The sequence below is a fragment of the Scylla paramamosain genome, chromosome 37, assembly GCF_035594125.1.
Source record: "Scylla paramamosain isolate STU-SP2022 chromosome 37, ASM3559412v1, whole genome shotgun sequence".
Lineage (NCBI taxonomy): Eukaryota > Metazoa > Arthropoda > Malacostraca > Decapoda > Portunidae > Scylla > Scylla paramamosain.
Window position 1 is genome coordinate 6,417,501 of NC_087187.1, and position 12,500 is coordinate 6,430,000.

Here is a 12,500-nt window from a genome sequence, read left to right on the forward strand (position 1 = left end):
GGCTGATGCCAATACCTGCGGGGGAAATGTAATAAAGGAGCAGGTGTGATCAGGATATTGTGTGACAGACAGGTGAGGCAAGCGACGATTGCTCCCTCTGGTTCCAAATAGCACGACCCTCAAGTGTATACAGAAATAGAAAAGGAAAAAAAAGTGATTAATGTTTCTGTATTCCACAAATGAGAACAATATTTTCATTTTTTTTTTTTTTTTGCTTTTTGCTCACTGGGGAAAAAAATGTATTTTTTCCGGATCAAAATAACACGACCTTCAATTGCATATATACATAAAAAGTGTATGATTTCTGTCTCTATTCTACAAATGAGAACACGATTCTTCTCTTTCTTTTTTTGTTTTTTTTTTGCTCACAGGTGAAGAACAAGTGCTTTTTTTACTTTTTTCATATCAAAATAACATCACCTTGAGGTACATACAAAGTAAAAGAAAAGCGTTTGATCACTTTCTATTCCGCAAATGAGAACACGATTTTTTTTTTTTTTTTTGTACATTGGAGAGAAACAAGTGAATAGTTTTTTTTTTCCTGAACAAAACAGCATGACCTTCAAGTGCATATATATGAAAAAAAGTGTTATACTGCCTTTCGTCTCCACAAATCATAACGAGAGTATTTTCTTGAACAATGGAGAAATAAAAGTAAAATTTTCCTGTACGTAAGAAAAAAAAAGTGTTAAACTGTCTTTCGTTTCCACAAATCAGAAACCGACTATTTTCTTGAACACTGGAGAAATAAGAGCAAAATTTTCCCGCACGTAAGAAAAAAGTACACACAAGTTTTCCTCCACATTAGGAAGAACAAGTACGCAGTCTTCCCACACCTGAGAGGAACCAGCGGCATTCCACACCTGAAATGCGCAAATATACAATTTTTTTTCTTCACGCACTTTAAGATGGAAAAGCGGACACACACACACACACACACACACACACACACACACACACACACACACACACACACACACACACACACACACACACATTCTTTCCAAACCTGAGAAGCACAAGTGAACACTATTGCACATTCTTAAAGAACAAGATCACACACCTTTCCACACCTGAGAAAACAAAAGGACAAACACACATTTTCACACCTGAGAAATACAACAGAATACGCCTTTCCACACCTGAGAAACGCAACTGCACATCTTTCCACACCAGACAAACAACACAACACGCACCTTTTCACACCTGAGAAAATGCAAAACACACACCTTTCCACACTGAGAAACACAAAAAAACAACAAACACACCTTTCCACACAAAACAACAACAACAAAAGAAAGAAAGAAAGAAAACAATTAGACCACGAACCTCCCGCACCAGGTAAAAGAAACTCCACCGAAAATATTAGCCGCGGTGTGTTAAATCAGGGCGTGTTACAGGATAGTTAGACAAGTGGGCAGCAGGTATAATCCCTCAGGTTAGTGGATAATAAGCCCGAGAGGTGAGTTGGAGGAGAATACTCAAGGAAAAGTTGTTTCGTGCAAGTAAGTTCCTAATGCTCCTCTCTCACTCTCCCTCACTTCTCTGTTAATCTGCTAAGACCTCTCCTTCTCCTCTCTTCTTCTCTCTCTCTTCTCTCTCCCTTCCTCCTTCCTCTTCCTGCTATTATTTTCATTATAATTTCCTTTGAATCATCCTCTTTCATGCTTCTAAAAATTACTTACCACACCTGTCCTCCTTCCCTTCCTCCTGCCCGCGCCTCTCACCTGCTTCTCCCCCACGCTAATTTCCACCTTAAGGAGCCGTGCGCATTCCAACTTCAGCACACTCATTGCACTCGTAAACATTTGCATTCCACATCCAACAAACGCACTCTCTCTCTCTCTCTCTCTCTCTCTCTCTCTCTCTCTCTCTCTCTCTCTCTCTCTCTCTCTCTCTCTCTCTCTCTCTCTCTCTCTCTCTCTCTCTCTCTCTCTCTCTCTCTCTCTCTCTCTCTCTCTCTCTCTCTCTCTCTCTCTCTCTCTCTCTCTCCTCATGTTGTGTTATCTACCTCACTCGTTCTATTTCCTCCACTTGTTGGCGCAAACACTCCACCTTCAGAGGACTCATTCCACTCGTCAGTACTTGTGTTGTGTATCCAGCAGTCATTCCACATAATAACTCATTCATTCCACCTCTTAACACACTCATTCCATACTTTATTACTCTCATTTCGCCTCGTAATACTCTCCTTCCATTCATTCCACTTGTTAGCACACTCATTCACTCATTCCATAGAAAATCACACTGACTCGACCTCTTAACAACATACTCCTTCCAATTACTCCCCCTTGTTGACACTCATTCCACAGCCAGCGCTCCCTCCTCTCGCCAGCACACATTCCACTATCTCCACTCGTTAGCACAAATCTCACAGGGCCGCAGATTCATTCCACATCTGTTATCTTCATTCCACTCAAAAGTCGCACTCCACATCACTCATTCTACATTCTGGCCACTTTTTTCGTCCACTTTATTCCACATTTGGCACTTTCATTCCACTTATAATTGGTCTCAGTCCATACCTGTCTCATTCTACATTACTGACGCTTCTTTTATTCTCTTCATTCTACTTTCAATTTCTCTCTTCCACATGTGGCGCACTCATTCTACATTCCACATTCGAACTCTCATTTCACACGTGACTGTCCACATTTAGCACGATCGCCACTCATTCCACACGCCCTCACGCTCATTCCACAAGCCTGCACCTTCATTCCCACATCACCCGCACATCCTCCAAGTTCCACCCGTTAGCAGACTCACTCCCCACCTAGCCACTCCACAGCATTACCATGGTATTTCTCTCTCTCTCTCTCTCTCTCTCTCTCTCTCTCTCTCTCTCTCTCTCTCTCTCTCTCTCTCTCTCTCTCGTTATCAGCTTATCCCTTCCTCCATTTTTTTCTGCGTCCTTCCTTTTTAGACTTATTTCTCATATCTCGTTTTTTTACTCTCTCTCTGTCTCTGTCTCTCTCTCTCTCTCTCTCTCTCTCTCTCTCTCTCTCTCTCTCTCTCTCTCTCTCTCTCTCTCTCTCATACCTACTCGAAACCAACCACTTCACTCTCTCCCTTCCCCTATTTTCCATACTCTCTCTCTCTCTCTCTCTCTCTCTCTCTCTCTCTCTCTCTCTCTCTCTCTCTCTCTCTCTCTCTCTCTCTCTCTCTCTCTCTCTCTCCTCTCCCTTATAACCAACACAGCATCTCTCTCTCTCTCTCCCCTGCTCTCCAAACACGGGCACTTCAGGGAGGGGCACTTCAGCACACTCTCTCTCTCCCTGATCACCACAGCTTCGTCGAGACTCGTAATTCCGTCCCCTGATGTGCTGTGATGTGCTGTGATGTGCTGTGTGCCTAGATAGATTCACGCTAATGGCTCATATGATGTGTGGGGTGTGGGGGTGTGGGGGTGGGTGGAGGAGGGTGGATTGGCTGTAAGGATGTGGGGATGTGAGGATGATTGGTTACGTGTGAGGGTGCCGGGGTGATGGGGGTGAGAGTGCAGGGGTGATGGATTTGGTGTAAGGGTGTGAGAGTGCAGGGGTGATGGGTTGGGTGATGGGGTGATGGGTGTGTAGGTGTAGGGATGAAGGAAGGTGAAGGAAACTAAATTGTTCTACGTTTTCGATTCTATAGCTTTTTTTGCTTCTAGTTTTGAAGGATAGTGAATAATCAGTTTTTTTTTATATATATATTCTTTTGTTATATGATCGACCTCCCTGACGCATTAAATAACAGCAACTCAGGTAGACAGGCAAGGTAGACAGGACTAGATCACAGGGATTTGGTGGTAGGTGAGGGGAACTAAACTGGATTCTCTCTCTCTCTCTCTCTCTCTCTCTCTCTCTCTCTCTCTCTCTCTCTCTCTCTCTCTGTTTTCCTATGATCAACCCTTAAGAAAAAGCGGTAACTTATGAAAACAATTTAGACAGAACTATAAGAAATAACGAGACATTTCAAACAGCAGCAAATATTTAAAGTTTCGTTAAGTGTGTGTGTGTGTGCATGTGTGTGTGTGTGTGACTTTCCACAATAAACACACCCACTTTTTCAAACATTCCACAACAAAACAAATAAATTTCCATCCTTACATCACGAAAGAACAGACTAACAAAGGCACAGATTAATTTATAAGCCAATGCTCTTCAAAAAACGTGAAAAATAATAGCACATTTTAGGCATAACATTTCATTCTGGCGGAGTGCATCCTGGAGAGTATGGTGGCGGGGGGGGGAAGGGTCAAGCAGTAAGGGGAGGGAGAGAGAGAGAGAGAGAGAGAGGGATGGAGGAGGGGAAGGGAGGAAACGAAGCGAAAATAGAAACCTGAGAGGAATAAAAGCATTATTACCAATGAAGAGAGGAAAATAAGGGGCCAAGGAACGTGACCAAACGCAATTAAACGACACAACGAGAAAGTAATGACGAGAGAGAGAGAGAGAGAGAGAGAGAGAGAGAGAGAGAGAGAGAGAGAGAGAGAGAGAGAGAGAGAGAGAGAGAGAGAGAGAGAGAGAGAGAGAGAGACCACGCCTACCCAGCCATCCACCTGGCACGCTCCTGACTATCCCTTCCCTTCCTTTCCCGCTCCAAATTCACAGGTAAGGGAGCGTGGGAAGAGTTAATTGCAGGTGTACGTCACGGGAATAATACATCGGAACACACCCGCGCGCACGCACACCTAGGCACGCGCACACACACACACACACACCCACACACCCACACATACATGAAAGTCACACCCACGCAAACAAATATCAAACAAACGCACACACGCACATACACAGACACAGAAATAAATGGAAAAAAGAGAAAATACATACATACATATTCTCTCTCTCTCTCTCCCTCTCTCTCTCTCTCTCTCAGCCAGATGGAGGCACAGATAATAATAACTGAGGGAAAATGGAACATCATGGAATTTATAACCCAGCTGACCGCCCGTGCCTGGAAATGACCTCACCTAAGCTCTGCAAAGGCTGGCAATGACGAAGAATGCAGCATACGTACGGCAGAGGCTGGAAGGAGAGGAGGGGACGAAAGGAAATGTTACAGGAGGGGCATGAAACGTGTAGTGAGGAAAATAAGAAGAAAATAAATAAAAAGAGAAAGGAAGAGGAAAGGTTGGGAGGGAAGGACCGGGGCAATGAGACGTGCTGTGCTGAGGAAAATAAGAAAATAAATAATGAAAAAAAAAGACTGAAGTGCGATGTGGAAGTTAAGGAAAATAAATGTTGTGATGAAATTAAATAGAAAAGTTAGAGAGATAAAAATGGATATATATATTTTTTATAATAATAAAGAGGGGAAATACAGAGAAAGAGGACGTTAAAAGAGAATAGAAAGAGATAAATGTTGTGATATGAATAACAAAAGGAGGAAATAGAGACAAGACGTTAAAGGAGGAACAGGAATAAATGTTTGACCTGAATAATGATAAAGAGAAAGCTAAAAGAGAAGGAAATAAACGTTGACATAGAAATAATTAAAAGAAAAGTTGAAAAGACGTAATAAGGAAAGGATTATTAAAAAGAAAGATAAAACAAGAAACTGATGAAAAGAGGAAATAAAGAGAGAACGTTAAGAGGAAGAGATGAACGAGAAATGAATGGAAAAAGAGGAAATAAGGAAAGGATTTAATGAGAAAGATAAACAAGAAATTGATGAAAAAAACAATAAAACGAGGGAGTTAAAAAAAGGAAGATATAAATGAGAAAATGATGAAGAATAAAAGAGATAAGTAGAAACTAAGGAAAACGAACAGTGAAAATGAAGAGAGGAAATGAGGAAGTCAGGAGGTAAAAGCGAAATAAAAGTGACGAAGGTGATAAAGGAGAGGAAAGTATGAACGACAAGGAATAGGTAGAGAAGTTATAGAGAGAAAAAAAGGAAGCAAATTAAAAAAAAAGAGTTAGGAAGAGACGGAAGTTATCAATGGAAAAATACGAAGAAAGGAGAAGTTATGGGCGAAAAATGAAGCAAGGAGAGGAAGTTATGGATTAAAAAAGAAAGGTAGAAAAATTGAAAAAAAAGAGGGAGAGATAAGTTACTCAAAAAAAGTGAAGAGAAATAACAAAGTAAAAAAAAAAAAGGAAGACAAGAAATAACAATAAAATGGAGATATAGAGAAAATGAGGAACCAAAAATAATGAAGAAAAAGGAAAGTTAAAGGGAAAAACCGAAGAAAATATGGAGAAAGAGAGGAAGAGATTATAGAAACGAATAAAAAAAAGGAAGAGAAAGAGGAAGAGATTATAGGAACGAAAAATCAAGAAGAGAAAGACAGAGAAAATAGAAAGTAAGGAGGGGAAATAATACCGAAAAAGAAAGGAAGTGGGAAAGTGAATATAGGCATCAGAGGAAAAGAGGAAAGAATAAAAGGAAATTACACAAAAAGGAAGAGAGGTAAAAAATAAAAAAAGAGAAAGTAAGGAGAAATTTATACCGAAAGAAGGAAAGAAACAAGAGGAAAATGAGGAAACAAGAAGAGAAAATCATGCTTGGTGTAGAAAAGACAAAAAAATATGGGGAAATTATATTAAACATACGAGGAGAGAGAGAGAGAGAGAGAGAGAGAGAGAGAGAGAGAGAGAGAGAGAGAGAGAGAGAGAGAGAGAGAGAGAGAGAGAGAGAGAGAGAGAGAGAGAGAGAGAGAGAGAACGAAACATGAAACCAAAGTAGAACCAGAAAGGGAAGCAAATAAAAGTGAAGGAAGAAGAAAATGAAGGAGAAGAAGAAAGCAAACTAATATTACGGAAGAAGGGAGAGGAAGAGAGGAGGAGATACAGAAATCACAGGAACAAATCAAAGCAATATTGAGACGAGGGGGAGAAGCCAATAAATATGATAAAAGCATATTAAAATGAGAGCGTGGAAGGAAGAGAGAGTATAAACAAATTAGAAAAGTTGAGTAAAGAAAACAAATTAAGATGCCCAAAGCAAATTAAAATATGCTAATGGAAGGATTTTAATAAATAGGGAAGAAGTATAAAGCGGGAGAAAATTGAGAAAATATACAAGAAGAAAAAATATTAAAAAAGGAGAAATAAAGAACCGAAAGAGGAAATAGAGTAAATGAAAAGGGAAAAGAAGAAATGCAAAAGAAAATGCAATATAAAAGAGTAAACAAAGAAACTGAGGAATAAATATTGAAAAAAGGAAACGATGAAATATATAAATGAGAAAAGGAAAGCAAATGAAGACTAAGAAGGAAAAAAAAAACCAAGAGACAAAGAAAATAACAAGAAAGATGATGAATATTAAACGAATGAGATTGTACAAAAAAAGATGAAATGTTTAAAGAAAAACAACGAAACGAAAAAAAAAAAAAATAAATAAATAAAAGGAAAAAAAAACTAAAATAAAAAAAATCAGAGAAAAAAAAAAAAAAAAACGAAAATAATACAAAAGGAAAACGACAGGAAAGAAAAAAGAAACAAAAAACAAGAAAATGTAACGATAAATCAGGAAAAAGGGAGTCAAAGAAATTAGAACAACGTGAAAATGAAAAACAAACAAAACAAAACAGAAATAGAGAGAAAAAGGAAGAAAGAAAATAGAAACCAGAAATAAAAGAGGAAAAAAAGTAACGATGAATCAGAAAAGAAAAAAAAGGAAAGAGTGAGGAAAAAGGTAAACACATTCGAGGAAAATTAGACTTGAATGGGGACAGGGAAATAAAAAAGGAAAATATATAAAGAAAATGGAAATTAGGACATCTTCAGTGGACCGCCATTACGACACAAGAAATTCTGAAATAAAACGTTCCCGACCTCTTTTTTCCTCCTGCTACCTCTCTCTCTCTCTCTCTCTCTCTCTCTCTCTCTCTCTCTCTCTCTCTCAGTTCGTGTTTTTCGTTATTTAGCGCTTTCTCTTGAATTCATCAGGATAAAGGGGAAAAAAAATGAGCGGACGAGAGAGAGAGAGAGAGAGAGAGAGAGAGAGAGAGAGAGAGAGAGAGAGAGAGAGAGAGAGAGAGAGAGAGAGATGAAGAAAGACAGGCAGAGACGGACACAGATAGATAGATATAGACACAGATAGACAGATATAGATACAGACAGACAGACAGACAGACAGGCATAGACAGAGACAAACTGGATACTTACGAAATAATAAGCGATATTAGACAGAAAAACAAACAGACAGTCAGACAGTAAGAAAACTCAAAACAGACGGAAAACCAAACCAGAGAAAATAAATAAATAAATAAATAAATAAATAAATAAATAAATAAATAAATAAATAAACCAACAAACAAACACAAGAACAGACGCAAGGGAAGAATCAAATTAATTAATGTAATATTGCTATGAATAAAGAGGAAGAATTGGGAAGACAAAGATAATAAAGAAATAAAAATCAGCTTCATTACCCTAATAAGCTTACCGTAATATGCATAAAGGAGAGAGAGAGAGAGAGAGAGAGAGAGAGAGAGAGAGAGAGAGAGAGAGAGAGAGAGAGAGAGAGAGAGAGAGAGAGAGAGAGAGAGAGAGAGAGAGAGAGAGAGAGACGCACAGGTACAAATAGGGAATACACACAAAAAAAAAGAAAAAAACAAACAAACAAACAGACAAACACATAAACAAAATAATCAACAGTAAATAAATAAACTGACGCAGAAAAAAAAAGAAAAATACAAACGAAAGGACGAAAGGAGAAGCGAAGTTGACACAGACAAATACAGACAGACAGACATACACAGAAGACAAAAAAAAAAAAAAAAAGGAAAACGTGAACAGAAACAGGGAAGTAAGCACACACACACACACACACACACACACACACACACACACACACACACACACACACACACACACACACACACACACACACACACAGATAGTTAAACAAAGACACACTAGATGAAAAACACACACACACACACACACACACACACACACACACACACACACACACACACACACACACACACACACACACACAAAGACAGACACAGACAAATAAACTAACTAATTTAATGCACACTAAGCTCGCATAATCCAAAAAAAATTGTAAGATAAACACAAGATGAAGCTAAAAAAAAAAAAAAAAAGAGAGAAGGAAGCAAAGGATGAGAATAGAAGGAGGTGAAGCAGACACGCGGATAAAGAAGATTACAAAGAGAGGAAATGAATAAATACAAAAAAAAAAAAATAAGAACAGTAAAACACATTAAAGACAAGTGTGAAAAATAAAGGAGAACAAGGATGAAAGGAGGAAGAGGGGTAAACATACAAAGATAAAATTAAACAATATGAAAAGAGAAAGGGGAATTAAAATGAAACCAATAACTTATACACAAATACAAAAAAAAAAAAAAAAAAAAAAAGAAATGTAGAGAAAATGAGGAAAAGCAATTAGCACGGTAAAGAAAGAAAACAAAGAGGAGAATACAAGAAAAATCCCGATAAATAAGTACACAGAGGAAAGGCGAGAGGAAGAAGAGGGAAAATGTGATAAGAAGGAAGAAGGAATATTGGAAGCAAGGGAGGTCATGAGAAGACTGTATCTTATATTTGACTATTGCCACCATAAAATTGCTCTCTCTCTCTCTCTCTCTCTCTCTCTCTCTCTCTCTCTCTCTCTCTCTCTCTCTCTCTCTCTCTCTATAAAGTCAGACACACAAATACAATAAAAAACCCAGCATCACACATATACACACACGCACACACACACACACACACACCCCTACCTCCCTCCCTTCCCTTTTGTGATACTGTTCGCTAAAACACTATTTCCCCTTTACTCTTTTTCTCCTCTATTTTTTCCCCCTCAGCAGCAGAGAGAGAAAAAAAAAAAAAAAAAACATTAAGAGGCCAACAAACATGCTGCTGCTCTGTACCGTAGCGTGAGGGGGTGACGGGGTGAAGGTAGAGTGATTTAAAGAGTTGACAGGTGAGCTATGAAAGGGATGGCACGGCGCAGGTGATGAGAAGGTATGTAAACCCACCCGCCGTTAATTAAATACAGGTAAAAGGGTAATGATTTATGGCCAGGTGGGCGGGTGAGGTGTGAAAGGTGAGGGGGGATGGGGAGTGTCAGGTAGAAGGATAGGTAAGGATAAGAATAGGGAAGGGATGAAGGCAAGGTGTGATTTAGAGAGGGGAGGTATGAAGGTGCAGCGAGAAAGATAAAGAAGGCAGTGACGGGAGGATAAAGAGGAGGTAAAGGAGAGATGAGGATGATGATTGTGAGGGGGAAAGAGAAAGATGATGCGGGAAGAAGAGGAGGAGGAGGAGGAGGAGGAGAGAAAACCGAGGAGACCAAGAGGACGATAAAGATGAAGATAGCGATGTGTGTGTAAGAGTAAAGAATATAAGAGTGGAGAAAGTAAGAGGACGGGAAGAGAGATAACGAAAGAGAAGGAAGACGAAGAGGAAGGTAAAAACAGGAAGAGGGCAATGGAAGGAAGGATAAAGATGGAGATAGATAAAAAAAAATATTAGTAAAGAATAGAGCAATGTTAAGAGGAAAGGATGGTAAGAAAAATAAAGGAAAAAAAAGGAAGAGGAAGAGGAGAGTAAAAACAGGAAGAGGCCAATCAAGAGTAAGATAAAGATGGATAGCAAAAAAGTGTGAGAGGTAAGAGTAATGAACAGAAGACAGAGGAAAAGGTAAGAGGACGGTAAAAAAAAATAATAACGAAGACAGGAACAAGAGGAGGAAAGAAAAGAGGAAGAGGGCAATGAAAGAGGAAAAGAACGAGGTAAACAAGACGAAGATAAAAGCGAAGAAAGACAAAGAGAAAGACAAAAGACGAAGAAGACGCTAAGAAAGATTACGAAAATAAAACGAGAAGGAAGAGGAAGAGGAAACAGAGCAAAGGATAAGAGCGAGGTAAATAAGACGAAAATAATAGCGAAAGAATAAGAAGACAAAGGGGAAGAGAACAATGAAAGAATGATAAGAGGAATGTAAAGAGAAGGAAGACAGGAACAATTAACCAATATTTTCACTCTTTCATCCTTTTCACTGATAAATTCTAGACATTAATTACTTTCTTCTTTTCCTTCCTTCCTATGACTTCACTCTTTCATCTTCTTCACTGGTAGACTCTAGATATCTTTTGTTTCTTTTCTCCTTCCTCTGACTTCATTCCTGTCCATTCATTCGTAAATTCTAAGGATCTTTATCTGTTTCCTCTTTCCCTCCTCCCTGTAACTTCATTCCTGTCCATTCACTTGTAAATTCCGGACATCTTTACCTGTTTCTTCTTTCCCTCCTTCTGTGACTTCATTTCTTCATTTCATTCACTGGTAAACTCTAGGAACCTATGCTTGCCTCTACTTTAAATTTCACAGTACTTCACTCTCTCATCCCATTCACTAGTAAACTCTACACTCACTAGTAAACTTTAAAACATCGATACCTGTTTTTACTTCCTCTCCTTCCTGTGACTTTACTATTCCATTCTATTTACTCTAGAAGCCTTTACCCATTTCTACTTTCCCCTTTCTATAACATCGACAATTCCAAGACAAGACGGGTCTGGAAATAAACACCTTCGACTTGTAATTCTTTTCTTTCTTTTTGGGTGGAGCGGCAACACAGCAGGCTTTTTCTGTCCCTCGTCCATTTTTTGTGTCCCTGACTGGCCTCCTTCACGCGGAAAGGAACAAAAAGAGGCGAGGAGGGTAAAGAAGAGGAAGAGGACAGCGAAAAGAGGCTAAGAGGCGGGTAGGGAAGAGAAGAAGGATATATTTGGACAGGCTTGGGTTTGAAGGGAAGAGAGAAAAGGTGAGGAGTAAGGAAACAGTAAAATGAGGTAACATGAGCTAGAGTAAGATAAAGTGAGGTGAGGTGAAGTTGCTTATGGTGAGGTTCAAGTTAAATTAGGTAAAGTTTGCTTAGAAAATGTTAGATAAAGGTTAGGTTTGGTTAGATGACGTTGGGTAAGAGAGTGTGATGTGAAGTAAAGAAAGGTTAGGTTAGGTTAAGAAACGTGATGTGAGGTGAGGAAGAGGTAGGTTATAACGTAAGGTAAGGTTAGGTTAGGTTAGTTAAGGTAAGGTAATGTGAGATAAGATAGGTAAGGTAAGGCAAGGTTAGTTAAGGAAAGGTGAGGTAAGGTAAGATTTGGTAAGGGAAGATAAAGTTACTAAAAGAAAGATAAGATAAAGAAAAGTAAGGTTAGTTAGGTTAGGTAAGGTAAGATTAGTTAAGGAAAGGTGAGGTAAGGTAAGATTTGGTAAGGAAAGGTAAGGAAAGGTGAGGTAAGGTTACATGATCTAAATTTACACAGCTACATTATGCCGGGCAGGGGAAGGAAAGGTAAGACATGAAGGTAAGACAAGCTAATGAAGAACGTAACGGCGAGGTTATGAGGGGGCACGTTAGGAAATAACTCATAAAAGAAGATAAAAAAGTATACATCCCCTACCCTCCCCCCATTCCCCTTCCCCCATCACCCCCCTCCCTCCCAACATGCCTCCTGTCCTGCTCCTCCTGATCTTACTCGTGCTCCCTGACTACCTCTCCCTCTCCCCCTCGCCACGCCCCTCCCCGCCCAC

General features: G+C 39.3%; 1 pseudogene; it reads left to right on the forward strand.

Moving 5' to 3' along the window:
- The window catches only part of LOC135091448 (zwei Ig domain protein zig-8-like), a 116,813-nt pseudogene that overhangs the window by 899 nt on the left and 103,414 nt on the right, over positions 1-12,500 (forward strand).